Genomic DNA, 7996 nt, shown 5'->3' on the forward strand with positions numbered 1-7996 from the left:
CCCCCCCCCCCCCCCCCCCCCCCCCCCCCCCCCCCCCCCCCATCTCTCCCCTTCCCCACCCCCTCTAAATCACATACACACAAGTCACGCAATTATCTTGCTCTTCCGTCCTCCCTCGGGCAGTGGTGACATGTCGTAAAGAGGAACACAGCATTGTTTATGACTCCTGACAGTTAGCTAGTGAAGGCATGGGTCTAACCCCACCCCGATTATGGCTTGTCAGCTTCAGGAAAGCACCTAACCTTTTGACCAAAGGACACTTTGGAATAATACTTGATGGAAAGTAAAGGGGAAGCGAGAGCAAGTAGGAGCCTCGTTAAAATAAGACAAGTTTATCTCCTGCTTATAAAATGAAATGTGTGGAGTTTTTTTGTTCTGATCTGAGCATCCCTCACTGCATCTGCCGATTGATACCGACTCGTACGCTAAACTTGGTTCCCTTATACTCGCTCTTCATTTGAACCTTGCTGTCCTCCTTCTCTTGTTCATCCTCCTCTTGCTGCAGGAGTGTCGAGCAGAACAATAAATCTCCCGTGTCTCTTGGCAGACAGTAGCTAATAGTGACAATGCTGTCTGAGGGGGCCAAGGCCTTGTGTTAACTTAACTGCCCTGCTAAAGGTCAACCGTTTCACAAACCATTGGTCCTTTAGAGAGGAATCCCAAAACAGGGCCGCGCGTGATGTATGGACGGCAGCAGACCTTGGTGATGCTGGGCTTTACGTGTAGTAGAACAACATGTTTGACAATGACCCCTGATCCAAATGGTTTTCTTCAAAAGTAGATCAGATTACCACAGAATTTGTCGCCTACGGGCTGTTGTGATCTCTTTGTTATATTTTGTCACGAGGTGCCAGGGGATTTTAAGAGCCCTGTGCTATGATACTCACTCTGCTTGTATCGATGTCATCACCAACGGTGGTTCAGTCTGTTGAAAGCACTTGCGCTTTCAAAACGCCACATCGGTATTTCCCTTCGGCACAACCTTTGAGGCCACCAGACAAACACCAGGTGAAGTCAGCTCCACCAACAATGACTGGCCCGAGGGTCACTGTCAACACGGGGCTTTGTTCCCACCCATCAAAACCCAAACCATAATTACAAACTGCCAGAACTGTTTCTTAGGACATAATACAACTTACATCATTTCAAAGTAATTTAGTGTAAGTGAACCTGGAAGAGGCATTTCTGGTGGTTCACCCTTTGTAAGATGCTGTGATATGTGCAGTAACAAAAGTGCTGCCATCTAATAGAGTCTTGAAAGCAGATTAGGAACCAGATGGGAGAACCAAACAGCTGCCGGTCATGATTGTTTACTGACTTAGATTAATTAAGATTAATTCCTGAATAGATTCACACACTCGACTAGCTGAGCGGTAGCCATTCGCATTTGTCTTCGAAACAGGATGATATCAACATAGAGTGGTGGAAGAAGTACTCGCTGTCTCAGCGTTGTGTTGTATCACATTTTGTTTTCAGTTCATGAAAGTTAATTGAAACATTTTGCAAGCCTTATAATGTCTTAGTCAGTATTCGGTTGTACCTAGCTCCACCCCCCTCGCGTAAGTTGTGGTTCCAAAAACCAAGATGGCGATGGCCAAAATGCTAAACCCGAGGCTTTAAAACCGTAGACCACAAACCAATGGGTGATGTCCACTTCTTACATACGGTCTATGGTGCAGGCTCAATGGACTTTTGGATTTGTACAGTTCATTCTATGTCGCCTTTGGACTTCAAATTTCTTTGAAAATAAATTCACAATTAAAACCAATCAACGCTTTTCCAGGCTGCAACTTTACTCGTTTGGTTCACTCTCACAGCTCTCATCTGTGTTGTCAGCTATTAAGCTCTAAAAACCCAGTAATAATCACCCAGATATTTATCTTGGAAAATTTGGTAGAGACCAAAATAGAGCTAAAAAAGCGACTAAATATCGGACTGACAGTTGTTGTTGTTGTTGTTGTTGTTGTTGTTGTTGTTGTGGCCAGAGAAATGACTCCGGAGGTATTCTAATGTTCTAAAGTGGCCAAAAAAACAATGCAGGTGTAAGTACAGTACTTTGAGTAAACACACTAATTACTTTCCAACACAATAACCCAACGCTGCCGTTGGCAAATGATATCTACATTCTCAGTCAAGGCTGTACAGAGAAACAGTCTGGTATCAACAGGAAGAAGGAAAGAGGAAGCCGCTTATTATCTCTTTTACTATTATACTGTTAAACTAGCCCGTTACATTTGCCTGCATCTCAATAGATGTTTCTCTGCACATGCACATACTCGGAATACTGTCTGTCTGCCTGTCTCTCTCTCTCTCTCTCTCTCTCTCTCTCTCTCCAAAAACCAAAACCAGACCCAGCTCCATTTCTATCTCCATGGCAGCAGACAATCATCTGATACAGTTGGCAGAACCGGGTCTGTGGGGACCAGACAAGAGCCACTGACCTACATATCACACGAGTGTGTCCACTGTAAATCACCTCACATTACATGTTCCGCATATTGTTGCCGATCGTGGAGTAGATCATCATATAGCGGCAGTGGGGTTGCTCTCACATTGGCTGCAGGCACTACAAGGCTGTGAAGGGGGGGGGTGGATTGAAAAGGATCCAATCCATTCTCTTATTGCCCCAGCAGGCAGTCGTAAATCTGGACATGGCCCTCTCCTCTCTCCACTGCCACAGAGAGAGATTTACTACGAGCAGCACGCTGGCCCCCGTTCCTCTCTGTCTCCTCTTCCTTTATTTTCACACCTTTGTCCCTTCCTTTCTCCTCTTTCCTTACTACATTTCCTCTTTTTTAATCTGTGCGTGCTCTCCCTCCACATCCCGGTGTCACCGGGGGGTCACTCCCTCATTGATACTGAGGGACACACCCCGAGACAGCAGCGAGCATGTTTTAATTAAACCCACAAAGATTTACAGCTGACAGACCAAATGAAAGCAGTGGATGATGTAAGGAAAAATCAATGCGTCTTATTAAATAGAAAATATACAGAATTAGCATTTTTTCAAGTCTAAATTCAGGTCTAGATATAATAGGATAGAATAGATCAATCATTTGTGTGATTTGGTGTTAAATCAAGAATGATTTAATCTATTTGGCTCATGTGCATTAAAAGGGTTTAATCAGATTTGAACAACATCTTCAGAAGCTGGTGAAACCCGACACATAATAGAACATACTCAACATTTGAGACAATATGTTTTATTTATGTGTTGTATAAATAATCAACACAAAGTATGAACCTATGGAATTGTGCACTAACTTTCTGGTCGCCTAAAAACGTCTTAACTGCGTTCGGCCTTACTTAACTCCATCATTCTCAAGTCACTTTTGGCTGCAAAAAAAACAAGATGGCGACGGCCTGTTGGCCATAGCTTTATACCTCACAAGGCGAGATATGAGAGGGGTATCAATTCTCTCTCGGCACAGAGAGTGAATAAGCATATTCCCCAAAATGTCAAATTGTTCCTTTAATTGCATTTGCCGGACAGAACATTTAAAAAAAATGGAATCTTGGAATGTACAGAAAGGAACTTAAGTGTTCCTTTCCAAGGAAACGTGGTAAATGTGGTAAGGGCCGCATGTGTCTATTTCAGTAGCACATAATAACACTCAATGCATCCACACTTGATTCAATGAGCCGGTGTAATCAGCAGGGCAATAAAGCCCCCGGGCGCTGCGAGCGTCCGTTAATGGCTACTAAACCTAAATCAAGCTCAGATTAAATAAAAACAGCCTCCAAACGGGCATTAAACAACCCAGTCTCTTTGTGTGTGTTTTATTACCACACCAGGGCATCCAGACAACCTCCAATTCAAACCCTTTAAATGTCCAACACTGCACACACAAAAACACACACACACACACACACACACACACACACACACACACACACACACGACAGCAGTACACACTCTGTTCGGGGTAATACCAAATGACATTCCACTAAATGTCTCCCAGACACCCCCCCCCCCTGCAGCATATTCATTGGCAGCGATGGAGGGGTCACCGTGGTAACCGCATGCTCGGCTGGATGCTGGACCTCATCTGGCTGCATATAGGCGTGTGCGCCATGCCTGCGAGGAAACTGCCCCAGATCTCAGTTGACGTTTGGCAGCCTTTAGTGTCTGTGTGTCTGAGTTAGTGTACAGTTTGCAGTGGGGGAGGGGCCGCTGACTCTGGTCTAGGGTGAATATGAATATATGTCTTCCTTTCATGACTTCAGAGCATACGGATGCATCTTGGGAAATGCCTTTCATGCATGTTCTTGCAACGTCTTCATGTGTTTTTGCCTTTGCTTTTGTTCGTTTTTCATCATATCTAAAGCTGCGTGTGCAGACTTGCGGCTGGGATGAAGAGTCGGGGTGAAATATTGATTTGCCTCATCCAAAGGAGGACTAACACACAACGCTGATGCTCTCAAGTGTCAAGGATTTAAGATTCTCTTTTCTTTTTTCTGTCTTTTCATCTTCCCTGTTTTTAATTTTTTTTTTAATTTAATTCATTTTTTGGGGGAGTCTTTGAATTTCTGGTTCAGTCATCACGCTTTAAAAAGGCTTAGCTTCTCCCCGTCTATGCATGTGCTTATGTAAGCCACTGACATCGCGTTGTTTCAGAAGAAAGGAAGATGGAGAGTAAGGGAGAGAAAGACAGAGAGAAAGGAGAGACAAAGCAACGAGTCGGAAAGACTGAGAGCGATTAACAGGATTATACAGATGCATGACGGTTGCTAAAGCCACACAAATCACTGTCCTGGCTGATAATAAAAGTCTAATAACTGAATCAATTAATACCTATAGGCAGCTGCAGGATAGTCATCTGCAGTGGATCGGTAACTGTGTTTACCTCCTGTTAAAAACTTTAGTGAAAAGCTCTTCCGTCAACATCTCTTCGTAAATGATAAAAAGTGTGTGGGCTTGTAAATACAGCTGCACAAAAATGTTATTTAGTCACACTGTCACACAGATTCATGTGCTTTTACACATGACGATCAGTTCACTAGTCATGGGAAGTGATGTTTTTGTGTTGTTGTTTTTTTTCCTGAAATTATTGACTCACTGAAAACAGAAAAACAAAAGTTACAGAATTCTAACAATTAATCAACATACTAATGTGTCCTGACATTTCTAACATCTCTTTTTTTTCAGCATGGTCTTCTCAAAATGACCATACAACAAAATCTGGGAGAAAACACGTTGACAATGCAGTTCAGTTGTATGGAAACGTAATTTTGTAGGAGACAGAGTCGGATTTCTTTCAGTGACTTTTCAACTGTCAAAATAACATTTATTTTCACGATCAACACTTGAAATGATGAAGGCACTTGCAAATGACAAGAGTAGTACAAAATGCAAACCATACTTTGGTAATTCATTCCAGGGATATTCTGTCATGTCTCTGTCGGTGTTTGCAGTCCGACAGCCTCCTTTTCTATCGCTTCAGTGATCCATTCTGTCTGAGCGATCCAGTTTTTTCATGATTACCAGATTTGCTACCATGTATGATGAGGGAAAGATTCTTTGAAGATATTTTGCTGAAGTTATGCAAAGCTCCCAGCATATAATGGTCGTGGTGGGAGTGGGATGGCTGTAATAGTGTGGATCATCGCTGTCTCTATTATGCCAAACCAAAGGTCTTTCATTTGATTGCAGTCAACACAACAGATTTTCTTTTATACATTCAGACAGAGTGTAATCTGTTGAGTATAATTGTACAACGGAATAGTAGCATTTTTTACTTTTCCCATATATGGTAAGTACTAGCCTATGTGAAAGGAATTGTTTAGTGTCTTCCCATTTCAAGCATCTTCATGCCTTGTTAAGCTACTCTGTAAGCCGAACAGCAGAAAGAGAAGACATGATGTTGTCTCGACTAACCCCGGAGCTCCTTACACACTGTGAAAGCACTATGGTGTGATTTGACCGTGACATGTGCACCTTATTCGACTCGCTTAAAACTTTTGGTGGAGTATTTTGTGAGCAAGACAAAGAGGCACTGTTGGGGGAATACAAAGTATTCATTACGACGAGACAGTTCGGCCGCGGGGCTTTTCATCAGATGACCAGAGGATCATCGGCGGTAAGGTCAGAGGGCCGACCTCTGTCCCCAGATGACCTCAGTAATTCAGGTCTTTGCGCTTTAACTTCGAGCGCAGAAAGTCATACCCTTATGATTGGTTTTAGACTCTCTGGTGTGCTCAATCATTGGGATATTTACCGTGTAAATTCAATCTGCCTCTGCAGCCAACGTGATCTCATGTCATGTCTGCATACTTTAAGCCGTGAGCGAGTCATTTAGTTCTCATTCCCAACTTGCCGCATACGGACGCAGTTTTAAACACGTGGTTAACGTTCAAACAAAACTGCTTGCTTATTGTTTAGGAAAAGATCATGGTTTAGGTTCAAATAATTACCTTTGTTACATAAATTACTAAAAGTAAAGTAAGGTTATATAGGTGGACTTTTGGTTTAACACGCACTGCGGTTTCCTGGGGGACAGCCCTGTGTTTGTTGGATCCATCCATCCACCCCTGCCACCTGACTACCGCACCACTTGCTGGTCGTCTAATGTTGCCGCAGAGAGAAAATTGCAATGCGGAAGAGCGTTAACGTCAAACTGATACCAGACTGCTGATTTAACTTCACTGATTCACGTCACTTCTGTGGAAGTGAAAACATTTGAATCTCAAGATGGATCACTCCTCATCATGTTTGGTCACTTGATTGAAGAGAAATGATTTCCTTGACCTCAGTTAAACCCAAAATATCTTACGTAGAGCTTTATCTTCACTTCTCACCCTTATTACTCCGATCAGTTGAGGAGGAGGAGGCGGGCTCAGGAAAGCAGGCCAAAGTTGTGTTGCGGACGCTCGGTGTCGGTTACGGGCTCAGCCAGCGCAGAGAAAGCGATACCCGGCCTGTGCGAGGAGATAACAAGGAGACAGAGGCACAGACCCAATCACACATGAAAGGGATTTTTGGAGGCTGAGTCGGGGGTTCTTTCTCCCCGGAGTGCCTCCACCCTCGGTCGCACACACATATTCACACACATAGCACACATCGGCCCACATTTCGTCCCTGTCTTTCACTTTGTTTCCACACACACACACACAGATATAGCTCCTGGCTGCCTCCTCTTCCTCTCTCTGATTCTCACAAAGACAAAACAAGTCCTTGGATCTTGTGACACCGATGCTGCCGCGCTATCTTTGTGTGTTTTTCTTGCTGTCTGGGTCTTTTGACTGGCGCTCTCTCCGACTGTCTATCATCCCTCACCCCTCCTCTCTACTGTTATCCTCTCTCAGACATACAGACACCCTTCTCTTGGCCTTTTATCGGTTTGGATTTGATTACAGTGCATGGCAGGCCCAGTTTTGTCTCTGCGTCAACCAGCACAACTGAACAATGGGAGCGAACATATTCTTTCCCAAATGCATCCAAATTCACAACTTCTTCTGTTTTCGTTCCATCACATTCGGCACTCAACTGGATGCTCCACCTTCCCTTTTCCTCATCCCCGTTTCCTCTGGCGCGGTTTCCTGAGTCTTCCAGAGATTGGCGTTATCAGACAGGAAGTAGAGGAGAGTGGCTTCCTGTCCCATATACCCAGGGCAACATAATGGTACCAACGTGAAAAGAAAAGTCAGACTGTTTATCAAATATTCAGCGGATACAGCCAAGAGCTCACTAGTGCACAACATTCATTTTTAATTGATGGCCTCGAGAGGCGTCCTTTACAGTTTTCCTCGTATCTGATTTGTGTGAATGTGTGTGTGTGTGTGTGTGTGTGTGTGTGTGTGTGTGTGTGTGTGTGTGTGTGTGTGTGGCTTTTTACGTGTGCATGTACTAACAGTTAAAATGACAACACGCGTTTCAGCTACACCACACATAGGTTGTGGGATGCAAATTTAAAAGTTTCTGCCATAATGTATTCAGCTCCATATCAGCTTGAAGCAACGTCATTTTGATGATAGTGAAGGATGATGGCAGATGCAG

This window comes from Anarrhichthys ocellatus, unplaced genomic scaffold (genome assembly GCF_004355925.1).
Source record: "Anarrhichthys ocellatus isolate YVR2014 unplaced genomic scaffold, GSC_Weel_1.0 scaffold44, whole genome shotgun sequence".
NCBI classification, from domain to species: Eukaryota; Metazoa; Chordata; class Actinopteri; order Perciformes; family Anarhichadidae; genus Anarrhichthys; species Anarrhichthys ocellatus.